This window comes from Trachypithecus francoisi, unplaced genomic scaffold, assembly GCF_009764315.1.
Source record: "Trachypithecus francoisi isolate TF-2019V2 unplaced genomic scaffold, Tfra_2.0 Lachesis_group20, whole genome shotgun sequence".
NCBI lineage: Eukaryota > Metazoa > Chordata > Mammalia > Primates > Cercopithecidae > Trachypithecus > Trachypithecus francoisi.
In genome coordinates, this window is record NW_022681466.1 from 57,743,253 (window position 1) to 57,753,208 (window position 9,956).

Sequence of the window (9,956 nt, forward strand, 5' to 3'; positions counted from 1 at the left end):
TTAATCGTCTGCAAAGAATGTCTCCAAATAAGGTCAAGTTCACAGGTGCTGGGGGTAGAACTTCAGCAGCCTTAGGGGAACACCAAGCCCATAACACACTCCTTGCATGTTTTTGTAAGGGATGTGACCACCTTTTGGCTCGTTGATGATTCTGTTAACATGTAGATTTCCAGCATTTGGACTCAGTATAGCTCCTTGTGTCTGTTCAGAAAGCCATCTAAAAACATGTATAATTAGGTATGAAAGTATATGTCATGGGGATGAATCCTAGTTCAAAGTCCAACCTACCTGTCCCAGTGGGGCTGAATCTTACCCCATAAAGGCTCACAAATGAAACTTTAATGCACCTCACCTCCTAGAACAGAAGACACAAACCAGAGAATTTCCTTTACAGACAGGAAGATAAAATGTATCCCTCTTGCTTCAGCAGACTGGGAAATAGGGTTTTATGTGGGACAATTACCTCTATGCAGCAGTAACACACTCCAGCATCTCATGGGCTCATCGCAACAAAAGTTTGTTTCTTGTTCTTTTATGGCTCTTAGTTGTATCAACCTGGAGGTGATAATTGACCCCAAATAGGCACCTAGACCATACAAGGGAGTGGAATGGAATGTTTGGTAAGCACTAACTATCTCATCTACAAAGGCAAGAAAGACAGATGTGTGTGCTCTTGCTTCCCCCTTCATACAATAAAACCTCAAATAGGGGAAACAATAGAAATATCTAGAGAAATGCGGACAAATTAAAGAATGTTAGGAGACCCAGGCCATAGCCTAGAGATGTTGTCAGAGAAGCCACCATTATCTGCATGTTGGTATGGTGTGGAGTCGGGAGGGCAACCTTGCTGAAGGAAGGTGGCTGGGTAGATAAACCTAATGCTGGATTTATGAGGCTTTATGGCTGCTTAGAGGAAGCAAGTAATTCTGAGGCTCCATGTGGCCCACTGTGAGGATACGAAGATGGTGGAAAGGCTGGTGGACAGAGGTCAGAATCAAGACAGAGACTGCAGTGTGCAGGGTGTCTGCAACCAGAAGCCTGTGATCCAGACCATAGATTTTAGAGGTAGCGACAGGCACAAGCTCAACAGTTTCCAGTCCTCAGAGAGGACTGCACTCCTTCCATCCTGGGCCCCAGCTCTACACAGCCCTCCCCACACCCAGAGACATTAATCAGGGAAGAGAGAAGCATGGAGAAAGAGAAAACGATCTGAAAGATCAAGCATTTCCTCAGAAGAGACTGAGTCATTGGAAAACCAACTTACATTGGAAACAACTGCAGTAATAAACACTGGCAAGTTTAATTTTTCCTCTTGTTTCCAACATGGTGAGGAAATTCTGAGAAAAACCAGATACAGCATAGAAAACAAAGAAGTTAGAATTTCTGTGCCCATCTAAATACAGTACAAGTAAATTTGCAACCCTGCAAAGTACACTAATTTAATTACTTTGCATGGAAAATCTAGATGTTGTGCACATTGACACAGAAAAATCTAGTTTCCTTGAGTTCTTCAAGTAGAAGGCAAAATAGCTGAATGGCTTTTCTGGGCATTGTCTGTGACAGCTGTCTCATTTCATTTTCTAATGTGTGAGGTTTCATCGGGAAATGTGCACTGTTAACTATTTGACCCATGGCAGGGCTGAGACCTGAGAGCTGACCAGGAGGTAACCAGATAAGAGAAGGTGTTAGAACAGGGAATACGTGCCTCATGCCAAAGGAAATCAAAGAAACAGAAAGTTGAAGCCGGGAAAGGGCAGGCTGAAGAGTGATTGTGACACGTTGAAGTCCCACATCCCCCTTAACCAAATCAGAGAGCTCAGCAATGCGTAAGTAAATTATATATAATATAATATATGACACATAATAATAAATACATAAATAATAAATACGTAAGTTGCTCATATACAAGTTGGCAGAGATTTGGCTATCCACGAGGAAATCCAGGGGTTTTCATTGATGGTGTATCTGGGAGGACTCCAGGTATGATTCAGCTATATGAAAAACAAATTAGCTCTTGCCCATCTTGCAAGATGGTGGGTGAAAAAGTTGAGAAGCCAGATGCTAAAGAGAAGAAACCCAAAGCCAAGAAGGCTGATGCTGGTGGCAAGGTGAAAAAGGGTAACCTCAAGGCTAAGAAGCCAAACAAGGGGAAGGCCCATTGCAGCAGCAACCCTGTCCTTGTCAGAGGAATTGGCAGATATTCCCGATCTGCCATGTATTCCAGAAAGACCATGTACAAGAGGAAGTACTCAGCTGCTAAATCCAAGGTTGAAAAGAAAAAGAAGGAGAAGGTTCTTGCAACTCTTACAAAACCAGTTGGTGGTGACAAGAACGGCAGTACCCAGGTGGTTAAACTTTGCAAAATGCCTAGACATTATCCTATTGAAGATGTGCCTCGAAAGCTGTTGAGCCACGGCAAAAATCCTTTCAGTTAGCATGTGAGAAAACTACGAGCCAGCATTACCCCCGGGACCATTCTGATCATCCTCACTGGAAGCCACAGGGGCAAGAGGTCGGTTTTCCTGAAGCAGCTGGCTAGTGGCTTGTTACTTGTGACTGGACCTCTGGTCCTCAATCGAGTTCCTCTACGAAGAACACACCAGAAATTTGTCATTGCCACCTCAACCAAAATCGATATCAGCAATGTAAAAATCCAAAAACATCTTATTGATGCTTACTTCAAGAAGCAGCAGCTGCGGAAGCCCAGACACCAGGAAGGTGAGATCTTCGACACAGAAAAAGAGAAATACGAGATTACAGAGCAGCGCAAGACTGATCAGAAAGCTGTGGACTCACAAATTTTACCAAAAATCAAAGCTGTTCCTCAGTTCCAGGGCTACCCGCGATCTGTGTTTGCCCTGACGAATGGAATTTATCCTCACAAATTGGTGTTCTAAATGTCTTAAGAACCTCATTAAATAGCTAACTACAAAAAAAGAAAAGAAAAACAAATCAAAGAATCCTAGATTATACTGAAAAGGTTGTGAATGTTTATGATTGTTAGTGGTTATCAGATTGTACAGAATACTAATAATGGATAGGAGACTGGACAAATACCTCACCTCCTTCACCCATAGGTGAGACAACTCTGAGAGTAAGCTCTATATAGTGTCCCAGTCATCTGAAGCATAAATGACATGCCCCAGCCTTCCTTGCTCATAGCAATACAGGCTCAGTAACACAGCCTGTATTAGTGTCTTCCCCTTCCCTGTTTTACTTCCTCACTTCCTACTCATGCTTACTGGGATCCCCTTCCAAGTACCCATCCCCATGTTAATCCTCTTCCGAAGGCTGCTTCTGGGAGAGCCCAGCCTAAGACACTACCACGTGGAGTCGCAAGTACCACAGTGAACGAAGGATGTTGACAGGAGAAATTGTACCCCATGAGGAGAGACCCGGATAATCAAGGGTCTGGAAATAATGTCTCATGAAGAGCAATTAAAGAAACAAAGGACATTCAACCTTAGGAAGTGGAGATTTAGAGAATGCAAAGATCTTTAAGTCTGAAAACCTGGTAAGAGAAAAAGAGGACAGCTTGGCATGTGTTGATCCGGAAGGTGACCGTTAATGTGAGGATTTGGAAAGTCTGTGTTGGGGTAAACTGAGTGCTTCAACCCTGGCAAATGGATGTGATCTGGAAGTAGCAAAGGCTGACTAACAAAGGCATGATCGTGATAGACTTAGGCTGTTCAGAGTACAGATTAGTGTTGAGCTAACTGTTGGAAGAATGTTGATGTTTTTTAATGAAGGATGTCGATGCTTTTAAAATTAGATTGCTCATCAGGTGGCAGTCACAAGTCTGATTTTCTTTCTTAATCACTGAAGGCTGTCTCCTTTAGCCTTCTGGATGGCTACTTTTAATGAATTTAGAGTCCCTCAGTATTTCAAGGGGACTCACTGACTGCTTGACAGCCTCCAATTTGTGAAGATGAGTAAGATAGTCACCCTCCTTTCATGAGGCATAGGATAAAGAGACTGAGCTTAAAGTGAAGAAAAGACAGAGGCATCCAGCCACATCAAAAACCAACATTCTCGAGAACTAATGTGAGCGTTGGAATGTGAATCTCTTGTATTAGTCATCGCAATTTAATATTTACTGCACATGAGTTACCACCTATTAAAATTTAGAGTAAAATATCTGGATGTGACTCATGTTATATAAAAAGTCAGAAAAATTCTTACTTAAAAATACACAATAGTAAAGCCCTCTTTTACCTTAAAAGATAAATTAAAATGTGCTATAGAAAATAAAATATGCTAACCGGATAAATCATGGCATGGACTAGCCCTTTCATTGGTTAAGAAAATTTCCGTTGCAGCTCAGGAAAAATTTGACTAACAGTAGGCTAATTCATGGAGAGACTTAGTGCTTACCTGACAAGGAACCCTGGGATTGGCCCGCTGGCTCACACACATCCTCAAGGATGTAGTTCTTCCTTGCCTTCCACTCTGCATCCTTCGCATATTTACTTTCATCCTCAGATTTTCACTGCATGGTAAAAAGACAGTTGCCTTGGTTCCATGCGTTGCCTTCTCACAATAGAACATCCAACACTCCACATGAATGTTGTAACCACATGATTCAACATTGCCTAAAGCTGGAAGCAACCAAGATGGCCTTCAACAAGCCAATGGATAAACAAAATATGGTATATCCATGTAATGGGTAAAAAGAAGTGACCTACCAAAAAAGAAATAAAGAAATGAGCTACCAAACCACAGAAAGACATAGAGGAACCTTAAGCACATGTTTTTACATTAAAAAAAAAAAGGCAGCCTGCAAAGCTCATATACTGTGTGATTCCAACTATATGACATTCTGAAAAGAAAAAAAAAGCAAAACTATGGAGACAGTAAAAGGATCGGTGTGGTCAGGAGTTCAGGAGGAGTGAGAGGGAATGAATAGGTGGAGCACACAGAATTTTAGGACGGTGAACCTATTCTGTATGATACTAAAATAGTGGATACATGACATTATGCATTTGGCAAAACCCATAAAATTCACAACACAGAGTGCATCCTAATGTAAACTTTGGACTTTAATAATAATGTATCAATATTGGCTCATCAATCTTAACAAATGTACCACATTAATGGAAGATGTTAATGATAAAAAGGATGGCAAGGGACAGGCTTGGGCTGGGATAAGTATACGGAGTTCTTTGTACTGTGTGCTCGATTTTTCTGTAAATCTAAAACTATACTAGAAAATGAAGTTTGTTAACTATAAAAAAATTAAATACAGAAAAGGAGGTAATGAGGTCAGAAATCCCACTCTATATTTCCTTCATTTTATTAGAGAGGAAAATCTTTGCCAGAAACTCCAAATGCATGTTCTTTAATATCTCATTGACCAGCTGTGGGTCAATTCTAGCTGCTGGGGAGTTTGGGGGAAAAATTGGGAATGGCTGAGTTAATAAACAGAGAGTCTGACACTGAATTTATCCCTGAAGGTGGGGAAATAATGCGGTAAGTAGTCTAAGATTCTGCTGTTAATAATGTTAGTATGAAAAGAGGATTTTGGACTTCCAGTTTAAGTTGAAATTTCAATAGAAGTTCACAAGTGAGAATCTTCTATTTTCTGATCAAAATCATGAAGACTAGATTATTTAAAATAAAAAGACTTCCTAAAACGTAAGAAATGTAGCTGCAAATAAAATTATCATGAGATTTTTAGAAAAATTCCACAATTAGTGCTCGCTTTGGCAGCACATATACTAGAAAAATTCCACAACGAATAAGACATGTGGAGCAAAGATGAAATTGCAGCCTGTCACTTACAGAGATATTTTCTTATTCAAGAATGAACGAATGAATTTGGCCAGACACAGTGGCTCACATCTGTAATCCCAGCACCTTGGGGGGCCAAGGCATAAGGATACCTTGAACCCAGGAGTTCACGACCAGCCTGCACAACATGGCAAAACTATGTCTCTACAGAAAAATACAAAAATTAGCCAGGCGTGATGGCATGCACTTGCAGTCTCAGCTTCTCAGGGGGCTGAGATGGGAGGATTATCTGAGCCTGGGGAAGTTGAGGCTGCAGTGAGTCATGATCATACCACTGCACTCCAGCATGGGTTGCAGAGCAAGACTCTGTCTCAAAAAACCAAAACAAATTTATTAGTAAAGATGAGACTAATTTTGCCCAATTATCTACTGCCCAGTTCGGGGTAGAAGGTCTGCACTAACCAGAAAACTGAAAACCTGTTTGTCTCCACAAGACAGGTGTTATCTAAGGTAAGTCCTTTTTCAACCATCCCATCATCCACCCCAACAACATCCTTCTACCTTTGTTTTGGAATCATGATACCCAATAATGGACAATGGCTAGAGAGGAAGGGATAAGCACCAATGTTCTCACTTCTGAGTGCTACAGACAGATAAGAAGGAGCAGAAACACAAGGAAGTCACAGATCAGCGCTTGGGGAAATCTCAGATGTTAAATCATTCTTTCCAGCAAGGAAAGAACTATAAACATTTGCCAGCCCTTGTCTTATTATTTGCGAGAATTCTAACAACTAGGTGGGAGTAAAAGCATTAAAAAAAAAAAAAATCCATCCACCTGATTTATGGAAAACACCAGTCCTGAATAAACATTTTTTTGTTTAAGAAGCCAGCTAAATATGAGGCTTACACAAATATTCAGCTCTATAGGAAAAAGAGTTCAGGCCTTTACACATCACAAGGAACCATAAACTTTAAAAAATGTTTATTGTAGGAAATGAGTACATTTTAGAAATCACCTGATTTGTGTTCTAAATAAATTCCCCCAAAAAAACAAATTAAAAAAAAACCATAAATACCAGTACGAAAGATGATACAATATGATAACAGATTTTAAAGCAAACAAAGGAGAAATTGACAAGATAAGGAAAGACAAGAAAAATTAAAATGTGGTAGCATTAAGAATTAAAAATTAAAATGACACCATCGGCCAGGCCCGGTGGCTCATGCCTATAATCCCAGCACTTTGGGAGGCCAAGACTGGTGGATCACCTAAGGTCTGGAGTTCAAGACCAACCTGACCAACATGGTGAAACCCCATCTCTACTAAAAATACAAAAAAAAAAAAAAAAATTAGCTGGATGTAGGTGGGATGTAGGTGGCAGGCACCTGTAATCCCACCTACTCGGGAGGCTGAGGCAGGGGAATAGCTTGAACCCAGGAGGTAAAGGTTGCAGTGAGCCAAGATCACACCACTGCACTCCAGCCTGGGCGACAAGAGAGAAACTCTGTCTCAAAAATAAATAAATAAATAAATAAAATAAAATAAAATAAAATGGTACCGTCTATGTGCTATTGCTTTTAAAAATCACCAAGACGTAAACCAATAATCAAATGATATATTAAAATATAGAATGGGAACATTGTGGTATTAACAGAAATGGTGGGAGAACATAAAAACCAATAAAATATGGAATTAAAACTAGACTACAAATATAAAATAATTTTGCAAATGAAAGCATAAGGGTTACATAGGAATACACAATGTTTTTTTTTTTTTTTTTTGAGACAGCGTCTCGCTCTGTCCCCCAGGCTGGAGTGCAGTGGGGCGATCTCGGCTCACTGCAAGCTCTGCCTCCCGGGTTCACACCATTTTCCTGCCTCAGCCTCCCGAGTAGCTGGGACTACAGGCGCCCACCACCTCGCCCAGCTAATTTTTTTGTATTTTTAGTAGAGACAGGGTTTCACAGTGGTCTCGATCTCCTGACCTCGTGATCCACCCACCTCGGCCTCCCAAAGTGCTGGGATTACAGGCGTGAGCCACCGCACCCGGCCTGATTTTATAATAATTATCTGTGTGGAAAATCATAGAATATAAATTGAAAAATCAGGAAAGATTTTCAGGCAAGATGTGATGAAGTGGAAACATTCAAAAAGTCTATTTGTCCTGGCTGGGCACAGTGACACGCATGCCTATGTTCCCAGCTACTCTGGAGACTAAAATGGAAGGATCACGTGAGGCCAGGCATTCAAGACCAGCCTGGACAACATAGTGAGACCCTGTCTCTACCAAGAAGAAAAAGAAAAAAAGTCAATTTTTCATAGAGGGAAACAGTGAATACTGCCATTTATGATGCAGATCATCAGAGAAATATAAATTTAAAAAGAATCTTTCAAACATAAAGTATCCTATAGAATCAGGGTGTCATGTAACAGTTTAGCAAAATATTAAAAAAAACACAAAATAGGGAAAGAAAGAAAATAAGAAAAAATAAAATCAAACATGGATTGTTACAATAAATAGATACAGACTAACCTCTTTTCATTTGTCAAAAGAAATGCGATCCAATTGTATAGAGAGTGCAGGATTCAGGATTTAAACAAAGCAACACAGAAACAACAAAAGACAAAAAATGAGTACAGATACATCAGGCAAATGCAAACTGAGAGAAGTCGGATGACCCAAAATTAATATCACACAAATTATAACAGAAGGAAAAAAGTATTAAATACAACAATTTATTCACAATGAAGATATACAGCAGAAAATGCATACATTTTAGAAATCACGTGATTTGTCTTCTAAATAAATATCCCCCAAAAACAAAAAAATCATAAATAATAGCACACAAGTGATATAATACAATAACAGACTTTAAAGAAAAAAAGGTGAAATGGACAAATTATAAAACAGAAGGAAAAAAATTATATGTAACAATTTATTCACAATGAAGATATATTGCAGAAAATATATACATCTTAGAAATCACCTGATTTGTGTTGTAAATAAATTTCCCCCAAAACAAAAAAAATCCTTAAATAATAGCACAAAAAATGATCTAATACAATAACAGACTTTAAAGAAAAAAAGGCAAAATGGACAAGATAATGAAAGACAATAGGAAAAATTAAAGTGTCCTGAGTCTTTATTCAGAAAGGTGCAGCAGCTCTATGAAATAAAGTACTATATAAAATTCTTCCAAGGGACACCCAGGAAAGCTGGAGTAAATATTCAGGAGGTTGATATGGTTTGACGATGTCTCCACCCAAATCTCATCTTGAATTGGAGCTCCCTAAATCCCCACATGTTGTGAGAGGGAGCTGCTGGGAGGTAATTAAATCATGGGAGCAGGTTTTCCCACACTGTTCTTATGATAGTGATTAAGTCTCAGAGGCCTAATGGTTTTATAAAAGGCAGTTCCCCTGCACACACTCTCTTGCCTGCCTCCATGTAAGATGTGCCGTTGCTCCTCCTTCACCTTTCTCCATGATTGTGAGGCCTCCATAGCTGTGTGGAACTGTGAGTCCATTAAACTTATTTTTCTTTATAAGTTACCCAGTCTTGGGTATTTCATTATAGCAGGATTAAAATGGACTAATACAGAGGTGTATTCCTGGGGTAGAGGGATTAGTGTTGTAGAGAGACATCAATTCTCTTCAAAATAATACATTAATTTAATGCAAACTCCATCAACTCCCCTCGACCTCAAAATATTGTTTCTGGAACTTGACAAAATTATTTGAGAGTTCCTATGGAAGAACAAAATAGATGAGAGCAAGAAGGTAATATTTAACAAAAAGTTTAAGCAGCAGGTTTTGTGCTGCCACATAATTAACATAGGAACACTCAGAAGTGCTTCCCATTTCCATTTTCTCTCATTTGGGCTCCCTCCCACTCTCCACAGTGGCTACTTTGACCCTCAAGCCAGCATCCTCCCCACCCACTCCAGCCCACTCCCAGACTTCCATCGTACTTCATAAAGAAGAAGAGAAGAAAGAAGCCACAGGTGGACATCTCTGCTTCCATTCCTTTTTTCTCTTACTGTGAGAAATTTTAACTCCGCTTATCAAAGACATCATATTCTGGATCCCACATACACTTTAGTTCTCAAAAATTTTCTTACTTTCTCTGTCTCTCTCTTTCTCCTTGATTGTTACCATCAGTTGAGAAACATTCTTTAATATCTCTAATAACAACAACAACAACAAATATTTAAGTGGATTCCTAG

At 39.6% G+C, this 9,956-nt stretch overlaps 1 pseudogene across 1 annotated transcript; it reads left to right on the plus strand.

Annotated features, from left to right (window-relative positions):
* The first annotated feature begins 2,024 nt into the window (after window positions 1-2,024).
* On the plus strand, window positions 2,025-2,937 carry LOC117066521 (annotated as a pseudogene). Its single transcript, XR_004430375.1, has one exon. The product of XR_004430375.1 is annotated as a 60S ribosomal protein L6-like (transcript).
* The last annotated feature ends 7,019 nt before the right edge of the window (window positions 2,938-9,956 follow it).